The sequence below is a fragment of the Daucus carota genome, chromosome 3, assembly GCF_001625215.2.
Source record: "Daucus carota subsp. sativus chromosome 3, DH1 v3.0, whole genome shotgun sequence".
Taxonomy (NCBI): domain Eukaryota; kingdom Viridiplantae; phylum Streptophyta; class Magnoliopsida; order Apiales; family Apiaceae; genus Daucus; species Daucus carota.
The window spans coordinates 46,685,399-46,696,541 of record NC_030383.2 but is presented as its reverse complement, the minus strand read 5'-3'; the positions used below and the strand labels follow the sequence as shown (position 1 = coordinate 46,696,541).

Genomic DNA, 11,143 nt, shown 5'->3' with positions numbered 1-11,143 from the left:
CGAAGAAGTCGATCGCCGAAGCCGTCAAGATCGATTGGACTCAGCCAGAGTTGCCAGAGGTGTAGCGGTGGAGTCGGAACACTCGAGTTTTCCGGTGCCGCCATCGCTGGTGAGGCAAGTGAAGGTAGAATCGTGAGTGGCAGTCGCCAGAAACGTCAAAACGACGCTGGTGATTTTTCAAATTGAGGACTGAATTGATTGTAATTAGTGATTTTTTTTTCAGATTTGGGGGTTTTCAAGGTTTTATATTAAACCCCGGGTTATTGTGTTATTGATAAATGATTATATTTTTTAAAACTGATTTTCATATATTGTTTCGAAAATTCTAGATGATTATTATGTGAATATATGTGTGAGGTGAGTAAGTGGTATTGGTGGATTTGTTGGTTAATTAATTATGGTTAATTATGAGTATTATATGATTAATATATGAATTTTTGTGAATTTTATATATTATCTGGTTTATTGCGTTAACTGCTCATATGTGTTCGGATTTGAGATATTTCAATTTCTATATGATCAGGATAAAATATAATTTATTTAGATATTTTCATATCGATTTATGGAATGTTAGATGATTTTATAATCGATTTACGGATTTAATTGCGTATATTTATATTTATATATTAATTATTTGACTTCCGTAAAACCGTCCACTCGTAACGAGGTAGCAAATTTTCTTTCCGGAAGTTTCAACAAAACTTACCTTTAACCTAATTTCAATATTCCGGACATTTTTCGTGTTTTGACTTTTTCGATCCGGAGTACGGTTTTCCCCGGAGTCGGTCCGGCGGAGTTTTTCGGGTATTTTAATTGTTGATAATTATCCAGTTTGTCTCGATAAGCGTGAAACGAGATATTTTGATTATTATATTCATCCTTATCTTGTAATAATTGCAATGGGACCCGCAGACCAATAATTGAGTTAAAAAGCCCCGTTTTGATGATTATCTCGAAAACCGGTACCGATTGGATCCCGCTTTATTAATATAAAGCTATTAAATACGTATTTTCATGTCATATACGATCCAAAGGGGTACCAATTATTTGTAAATATAAATAAACCTTTCTACACCTTATTTTCCACCGTAAAATCATTTCACCAGTTTCTCTGCACGAATACCGAGAGAAACCGAGCGGTGTTCTTCGCGTTCTTCATAATCAAATGAAGATTTGAAGGTGTTATTGGAGTCAGAATCAAGCGTGCAAATAGTCAAATCGAAGATATCGAAGAGTAGAACCCAAATCAATCATCAAAAACAACATGAGATTCACAGGTAGGGAATAATTGGAGCTTTAAAATTCGAATTATTATGATTTAAATAGTGAATTTTTGCAAACGTGATTGTTTGATGATTTTGATGATACCATGTTGTAGTACGTGCTTTTCTCGTCGTTTTGGTATATTATATGTTGAATTTGGGGTTCGGAATCATATAGAAACAGTGGTTTAATTCTTGAGTTGAGTGTTCTTGGTGTTCTTGAGGTTCCTCGCCGGAAAACTCAAGCTCTTCGCCGGAATTTTGATCCGTTAAGTCTGGGAAGTAGTGGAATATATGAATAGAAAGAGGAGAGAAAGGGGAGTATGCTGGTGTGCTTGGTTTGAGCGGAGGTGGCTCGAATCGCCGCCATCGGCGGCGGGAAGTCGCCGACTTCGGCCGGATTTTCCGGCGAATTCGCGCGACTTCTGCCTAATTAAAGATGGGGGATTGATTTATGGGTGTGTGTACTACTTATCTGGAGTAGATGGTGAGTGGAGGACGCCTGGAAACGAATTTCCGGCGAGTTAGTGTGGTGGCCGGCGGCTTATTGCTGTTTGGTCACCGAAGTTTTGAAGATGATGAAGTTGTTGTACTCAGGTTTTGAAACTTGTGAATTACCCCCTGTAACTTTGAAAAATTGCACTTTAAACCCTGGACAAAACTTTCAAAAGTTTACACTTTAAACCTTTGATTTTAATTTTCAAAAATTGTTTTATTTAATTATTTTAATTTCAATAAAATGCTTTTTAATTATTTCTTTATTCAAAAATAAATCTAAATTAGTTTGTTAATTAATTTTAATTAGTAATTAATTATTTAATTGGTCAATTAATTTAAATATTAATTGATTAATTATTTTAATTAATTATTAATTGATTTTAATTGATTAATTAATTGGATTTAATTAATCCTTTTTGATTTAAAAATTCCGAAAAATAGTTTCGAGCTTTAAAATATTTTTCCAAATTATTTTCAAGGCTCGATAATTGTTTATGAATGATTTCAAGTCCAATTTCAAGTATTCGGGACTTGATTATTTATCCGAAAAGTGATTCTTTTATCCGTTTTAATTCCGAAAAATGTTTAAAAATTCCAGAAAATTCCCGAAAAATCATTTTTAACCCAAGAGTTGATTTGATATCAATTGGGGTGGGAAACCTTATGTGTAATGTGTTGTCTGCTATCTGTTTGATGTGTTATGTGCCGATAGAGGAGTTAGAAAACGGTTTTGATCATAACTTTTGATCCGTAAGTCGGAATCAAGTGAAACGAAAGAGAGACAGAAGCTTATAAAGTCTAGTTTGATATGACATAATATTATGATGGAGTCGAGAATCTGAATAATTTTTGTTAAATGTGCAAAATGTGATTATATGTTATTTGGTTGCTATTAACTAATGACTACGTGATATACATGTTTATTCATGATAGTATATGCGTGTGATAAATGATTTGGATGACATAGTGTCGTGAGTTGATTGATATTGGATAAGAATATATGGATTATAGTGATTGGATCTTGTTGGTTGATTGTTGATTGAGATAGGATAACAGGTGGATAGTCTAATAAATAGACGAGACGATGTCGGATTTTCGATAGGATTCATATGATAATTGATTGGTGATATGTTATGTGGAATATGATTGACTATATGTAAGAGTCAAAGCATGCTTATGTGTTACGTGGTATGTGATAGGTTTAAAGGGGTATATAAGTGGGTATCGATATACGTGATATGTATATGCGATATATTGCTTAGTGACTATAGCATTATCTTATTCTCGTAAAGGATTTGGACGAGACGTGTACGCTCGAAGACGTCAGAAAGTCGGAATGGTATTGCAAAGCGAATAAGGGATGATTGAGTAAGCGAAGCGAAGTGGCGAATAGAGTATAGCTAGAGATGGTCTAGAGATTACGAGATGCATAGATTGTGAAAGTTGAAAGATGAGGTTGAGCTATGAAACTGGAGTCAGATTTAAGGCAAGTATCCTAAACCTTTCTCTTGGATATATTGCAAATATTTTGATCCATTCCTTTGGTATATGTTTCAAGTATTCATACCTTTCTTTTCAATGTTCGAAAGTGCGAGTATTCTGACCCATTCTTTCTAATCTTCAAGTTTCTAAAGAATTTCCGTTTTACAAATTAATTCGAAGTTCAGATTGTCATTGAAGCATGTGTTGCTCAGTGATAGTTAGAGCTTTGAATGAATTGGGATCTTCTTGATTATTCAACCCGCCATTGTCATGCTGGTTTAGCAGGCTAAATTCAGTTGCTTAGCCGATAATGGAGGATACTGAATAGTTGAGGATTTCCTGAACTGTGATTTATGAAATGATGGATCATGATTTATGAATAGATTATTATCAAAGTTTGAATTGGAATTATTCTGTTGTTGATGATATTTATGATGATGTTCTGTTAATTTACATTGGCTTCTTGAATTGAATTAGAGAATTGGATTATTGTTTTTATATAAACCTGTGGACCAGATTCGTGGTCATGTTAGGCCAATGAGTGCCTTGGATCCAGTGATAGAGCATGGCGGGGCCTGCTCGGGGTTAGTGCGGAACTGATCAGCTGCCTAACCTTGGTTTTAATTAAAATGTGATAGTCCAATTCAATAATTCTTTGGAAAGATTGAATTTCTCAGTTTAAATGCTGCAAGGTATTGTAAATCATTCTATACAATACCATGAACTCATGAAATCAGGTTGAATCCTCTTATATCTTGAACTCGTGAACTTTTGTTATATCATTTCAGAACTATCATTGTTTATTATTACTTGCTGAGCATTGTTGCTCACCCTTGCTATTCCTTTCTAACCATTTCAGAAAGGCTTAAAGTTGAGATGATTGATTGAGATTGTGGATAAGGCTAATGCTAGGCGAGGAGACAGAGTTGAGGATCCAGTGGTCGAGGAGTGTTCAGGAAAGTTGATGAGGTTGGTGAAAGCTGGAATAGTTGACAGTGATTCCTCTTATCGAAGATGATCTGATTTGGTAAGAAATGCTGTGTAATATTAGTGGTGGATTCTAATTTCAATACTGTAACCTGGATGCGATCCTGTTGTTTAGGGGGTTGAAATGTGCTCTTTCAAATATTTTATGATGGCTTTCAAGTTTTGAATTTCAAGTTTTAAAATTCTTTTGGATTTTCATTATCTTTATAAAAAAAAAAAAATATTGCAGGTTTTTTTTTAAGGTGTTTTAAAAATGGTTTTTGTGTGGTGACGTCAGAATCCAGACCCCCGGATTCTCGGGCCGTCACAGTTGGTATCAGAGCAACAGGTTATAAGTATTTGAAATTAGAATATAGATCATAGTTATAGGTTTTCTAGAGAAGAATGTTGGGTGACCTCGGATAGAGGTATTGTGAGACTATTTAGAAATAGTCTAGGGATGTGATAGAGAAATAGAATCTAGTTAGATGATTAAGTTGAGTGCATAAGTTTGGAGAGATTTTGATTCCTAAGTTAGACATATGATTTTTGGTATGTTGACTAATTGAGATGATGAATTGTGAGAAAGGTCAAGATTAGACCCAGATAGAAAAGTTGATAGTGAATGACTGAGTTGAGAATGGTGAAAATGCAGAGTTCAGAGTATTCTGACTATACTGCATAGTTGAAAATGATCTATTGTATTGATTTGAGGATGATATAAATGCATGGTTCATAGTATGTTGACCATGTCAGATATTTGGAAGATGTATATTGTTTTGAGTGAAGATATGAAGAGTAAGTGTAGAGTATGCGTTGTATTGGATTAGAAGGAGAGATTAGTAGATAGAGGTTGATAGATGAGAAGTGCATGATAGAGAGCATGTGGAGTTGAGTCCAGTTATTAGAGGTGATGTCTGCGAGTAAGTTAGAACGTTAGTCCTCGACAACGATGTTTTAAGTTAAGCGGGACAAGGCGGGCCCATAACCCACAGAGCGACAATTCAGAAAATCGAAGATATGCTACGTGTGTGTTATGGACTTCACAGGCAATTGGATGAAGCACGAGAACGTGAACTACATGGGCCAGAGTTATTACGGACGATAACGTCTACGATGACATCTTACTAGGCTATTACGAGTCAAATCGATTGATTATCGAGAACGTTGAAAGAATGACATAAATCGAATAACGATTTCGTAAAGTAGAGTGGGAATTTGAGAAGACCTTGGCAATACCTCTCTTCAACTAAAGGTTCTTTTGATTGTTTTCTCATCAGTGAGATATTATCATGATATCTTTTCTACAAAAGTTTTGATAAATGAGATCTTCAATTTCTCAAATTCTAAGATGACATTGGTATTGATTATTGGTATGAGTTGGAAAGCAAAGATGTGTGATAAAGGTTTGTTGTAAAGAGATAGTGATGTTCCTTGATATTGTTTGACATTTCTTGACATTCCTTGATACCCTTTCATCTACCTTGATATCCCTTAGTGTTCTTTGATATTGTTGATATTCATTGATATTCTCTGATATTCCTTAACATTTCTTCAATTTGATTGGGATGAACAACCCTATTTATAGGGGACACAAGGTATACCTGTCTGTGTGATAGGAGTTGGATGGGACGCCATCACTTGTGTGTGTTGTGATTACAAGAAGGTTAACAACCTTTAGTAGTGTCTAATGTGGACACGCAACACCAAGTTCGTTGATCATATAGATCTCTCAGTCACTCCTTTATTCAAATGTGATCTACCTTGAAAACATTTTGTTCTATTCAAAATTCCACAAGATTGATTCTTGGGAAATGAATTTTGCAATTGTAAAAGTTTGATTTTCCTTTTTCATTAAAGTTAAAGGTATGCCAAGATCAACCAAAGGTGAATGACGATATGATATTACGAAGCGTGTACGTTTTAGTTTCTTCGGAGGATTCCGAGGACGGAATCCTTATAAGGGGGGTAGAATGTAATATCCCATATTATTAAATTTAGATGTGATTATTATAAATCTATTTGTCTAGATATTATTGTTGGCTCTAGTTGAATATTGATATGATTATGTGAATAGTTGTATGTGATTATACTTGTTATGTGGATTAATATGGATTTTACAGATTATGCATCCTCCTTCTTTTTCTGATTCCGAGGACGGAATCCCTATAAGGAGGGTAGATTGTAATGACCTGGATTTTTAAAAATATTTTTATTAGTATTAAAAGTGATTTTTCTTAAAAAAGAAGGGAATAAGATTTAATATTTTATTCCAGTTTAGTGAGTTTTCAAGGTTTTATATTAAACCCCGGGTTATTGTGTTATTGATAAATGATTATATTTTTTAAAACTGATTTTCATATATTGTTTCGAAAATTCTAGATGATTATTATGTGAATATATGTGTGAGGTGAGTAAGTGGTATTGGTGGATTTGTTGGTTAATTAATTATGGTTAATTATGAGTATTATATGATTAATATATGAATTTTTGTGAATTTTATATATTATCTGGTTTATTGCGTTAACTGCTCATATGTGTTCGGATTTGAGATATTTCAATTTCTATATGATCAGGATAAAATATAATTTATTTAGATATTTTCATATCGATTTATGGAATGTTAGATGATTTTATAATCGATTTACGGATTTAATTGCGTATATTTATATTTATATATTAATTATTTGACTTCCGTAAAACCGTCCACTCGTAACGAGGTAGCAAATTTTCTTTCCGGAAGTTTCAACAAAACTTACCTTTAACCTAATTTCAATATTCCGGACATTTTTCGTGTTTTGACTTTTTCGATCCGGAGTACGGTTTTCCCCGGAGTCGGTCCGGCGGAGTTTTTCGGGTATTTTAATTGTTGATAATTATCCAGTTTGTCTCGATAAGCGTGAAACGAGATATTTTGATTATTATATTCATCCTTATCTTGTAATAATTGCAATGGGACCCGCAGACCAATAATTGAGTTAAAAAGCCCCGTTTTGATGATTATCTCGAAAACCGGTACCGATTGGATCCCGCTTTATTAATATAAAGCTATTAAATACGTATTTTCATGTCATATACGATCCAAAGGGGTACCAATTATTTGTAAATATAAATAAACCTTTCTACACCTTATTTTCCACCGTAAAATCATTTCACCAGTTTCTCTGCACGAATACCGAGAGAAACCGAGCGGTGTTCTTCGCGTTCTTCATAATCAAATGAAGATTTGAAGGTGTTATTGGAGTCAGAATCAAGCGTGCAAATAGTCAAATCGAAGATATCGAAGAGTAGAACCCAAATCAATCATCAAAAACAACATGAGATTCACAGGTAGGGAATAATTGGAGCTTTAAAATTCGAATTATTATGATTTAAATAGTGAATTTTTGCAAACGTGATTGTTTGATGATTTTGATGATACCATGTTGTAGTACGTGCTTTTCTCGTCGTTTTGGTATATTATATGTTGAATTTGGGGTTCGGAATCATATAGAAACAGTGGTTTAATTCTTGAGTTGAGTGTTCTTGGTGTTCTTGAGGTTCCTCGCCGGAAAACTCAAGCTCTTCGCCGGAATTTTGATCCGTTAAGTCTGGGAAGTAGTGGAATATATGAATAGAAAGAGGAGAGAAAGGGGAGTATGCTGGTGTGCTTGGTTTGAGCGGAGGTGGCTCGAATCGCCGCCATCGGCGGCGGGAAGTCGCCGACTTCGGCCGGATTTTCCGGCGAATTCGCGCGACTTCTGCCTAATTAAAGATGGGGGATTGATTTATGGGTGTGTGTACTACTTATCTGGAGTAGATGGTGAGTGGAGGACGCCTGGAAACGAATTTCCGGCGAGTTAGTGTGGTGGCCGGCGGCTTATTGCTGTTTGGTCACCGAAGTTTTGAAGATGATGAAGTTTTTGTACTCAGGTTTTGAAACTTGTGAATTACCCCCTGTAACTTTGAAAAATTGCACTTTAAACCCTGGACAAAACTTTCAAAAGTTTACACTTTAAACCTTTGATTTTAATTTTCAAAAATTGTTTTATTTAATTATTTTAATTTCAATAAAATGCTTTTTAATTATTTCTTTATTCAAAAATAAATCTAAATTAGTTTGTTAATTAATTTTAATTAGTAATTAATTATTTAATTGGTCAATTAATTTAAATATTAATTGATTAATTATTTTAATTAATTATTAATTGATTTTAATTGATTAATTAATTGGATTTAATTAATCCTTTTTGATTTAAAAATTCCGAAAAATAGTTTCGAGCTTTAAAATATTTTTCCAAATTATTTTCAAGGCTCGATAATTGTTTATGAATGATTTCAAGTCCAATTTCAAGTATTCGGGACTTGATTATTTATCCGAAAAGTGATTCTTTTATCCGTTTTAATTCCGAAAAATGTTTAAAAATTCCAGAAAATTCCCGAAAAATCATTTTTAACCCAAGAGTTGATTTGATATCAATTGGGGTGGGAAACCTTATGTGTAATGTGTTGTCTGCTATCTGTTTGATGTGTTATGTGCCGATAGAGGAGTTAGAAAACGGTTTTGATCATAACTTTTGATCCGTAAGTCGGAATCAAGTGAAACGAAAGAGAGACAGAAGCTTATAAAGTCTAGTTTGATATGACATAATATTATGATGGAGTCGAGAATCTGAATAATTTTTGTTAAATGTGCAAAATGTGATTATATGTTATTTGGTTGCTATTAACTAATGACTACGTGATATACATGTTTATTCATGATAGTATATGCGTGTGATAAATGATTTGGATGACATAGTGTCGTGAGTTGATTGATATTGGATAAGAATATATGGATTATAGTGATTGGATCTTGTTGGTTGATTGTTGATTGAGATAGGATAACAGGTGGATAGTCTAATAAATAGACGAGACGATGTCGGATTTTCGATAGGATTCATATGATAATTGATTGGTGATATGTTATGTGGAATATGATTGACTATATGTAAGAGTCAAAGCATGCTTATGTGTTACGTGGTATGTGATAGGTTTAAAGGGGTATATAAGTGGGTATCGATATACGTGATATGTATATGCGATATATTGCTTAGTGACTATAGCATTATCTTATTCTCGTAAAGGATTTGGACGAGACGTGTACGCTCGAAGACGTCAGAAAGTCGGAATGGTATTGCAAAGCGAATAAGGGATGATTGAGTAAGCGAAGCGAAGTGGCGAATAGAGTATAGCTAGAGATGGTCTAGAGATTACGAGATGCATAGATTGTGAAAGTTGAAAGATGAGGTTGAGCTATGAAACTGGAGTCAGATTTAAGGCAAGTATCCTAAACCTTTCTCTTGGATATATTGCAAATATTTTGATCCATTCCTTTGGTATATGTTTCAAGTATTCATACCTTTCTTTTCAATGTTCGAAAGTGCGAGTATTCTGACCCATTCTTTCTAATCTTCAAGTTTCTAAAGAATTTCCGTTTTACAAATTAATTCGAAGTTCAGATTGTCATTGAAGCATGTGTTGCTCAGTGATAGTTAGAGCTTTGAATGAATTGGGATCTTCTTGATTATTCAACCCGCCATTGTCATGCTGGTTTAGCAGGCTAAATTCAGTTGCTTAGCCGATAATGGAGGATACTGAATAGTTGAGGATTTCCTGAACTGTGATTTATGAAATGATGGATCATGATTTATGAATAGATTATTATCAAAGTTTGAATTGGAATTATTCTGTTGTTGATGATATTTATGATGATGTTCTGTTAATTTACATTGGCTTCTTGAATTGAATTAGAGAATTGGATTATTGTTTTTATATAAACCTGTGGACCAGATTCGTGGTCATGTTAGGCCAATGAGTGCCTTGGATCCAGTGATAGAGCATGGCGGGGCCTGCTCGGGGTTAGTGCGGAACTGATCAGCTGCCTAACCTTGGTTTTAATTAAAATGTGATAGTCCAATTCAATAATTCTTTGGAAAGATTGAATTTCTCAGTTTAAATGCTGCAAGGTATTGTAAATCATTCTATACAATACCATGAACTCATGAAATCAGGTTGAATCCTCTTATATCTTGAACTCGTGAACTTTTGTTATATCATTTCAGAACTATCATTGTTTATTATTACTTGCTGAGCATTGTTGCTCACCCTTGCTATTCCTTTCTAACCATTTCAGAAAGGCTTAAAGTTGAGATGATTGATTGAGATTGTGGATAAGGCTAATGCTAGGCGAGGAGACAGAGTTGAGGATCCAGTGGTCGAGGAGTGTTCAGGAAAGTTGATGAGGTTGGTGAAAGCTGGAATAGTTGACAGTGATTCCTCTTATCGAAGATGATCTGATTTGGTAAGAAATGCTGTGTAATATTAGTGGTGGATTCTAATTTCAATACTGTAACCTGGATGCGATCCTGTTGTTTAGGGGGTTGAAATGTGCTCTTTCAAATATTTTATGATGGCTTTCAAGTTTTGAATTTCAAGTTTTAAAATTCTTTTGGATTTTCATTATCTTTATAAAAAAAAAAAAATATTGCAGGTTTTTTTTAAGGTGTTTTAAAAATGGTTTTTGTGTGGTGACGTCAGAATCCAGACCCCCGGATTCTCGGGCCGTCACAAATAATGCCCCAATAATGGTCGCCATAAATGGTACTAAAAACCTTAATTAAGAATAATTAATATCCTTAATTAAGGCACAATTATCGCCAAATTAGCTCTTCTTTTCCACCCCTTCTGAACCTATCCGTCACCACCATGGATATGATCTTGTTAGGCAAGAAGTTCCTATATCCATAAAAATTAGCAATACTAGAACAATACAAATATATATAAATATGGATGAATATCAAAATATAAAGAATAACGACGACAAATAAAGATTAAATCAAACAAAAGAAGAAATTCAATAAGCAAATCGTCATCGCCAAACACGCAATTCAACTCCCATGGGTCCCAGTTTTTGC

At 34.1% G+C, this 11,143-nt stretch overlaps 1 long non-coding RNA gene across 2 annotated transcripts; it reads left to right on the top strand.

Moving 5' to 3' along the window:
* Positions 1–243: 243 nt before the first annotated feature.
* Positions 244–10,663, top strand: LOC135151265 (uncharacterized). 2 transcript variants are annotated; one of them, XR_010289881.1, is made up of 5 exons: positions 244–1,277; positions 3,053–3,246; positions 4,102–7,538; positions 9,314–9,507; positions 10,363–10,663. It is a non-coding gene; the product is annotated as an uncharacterized LOC135151265 (long non-coding RNA). The 2 variants fall into 2 exon arrangements; XR_010289880.1 differs by lacking the exon at positions 244–1,277 and having other exon boundaries at positions 2,050–3,246.
* The last annotated feature ends 480 nt before the right edge of the window (positions 10,664–11,143 follow it).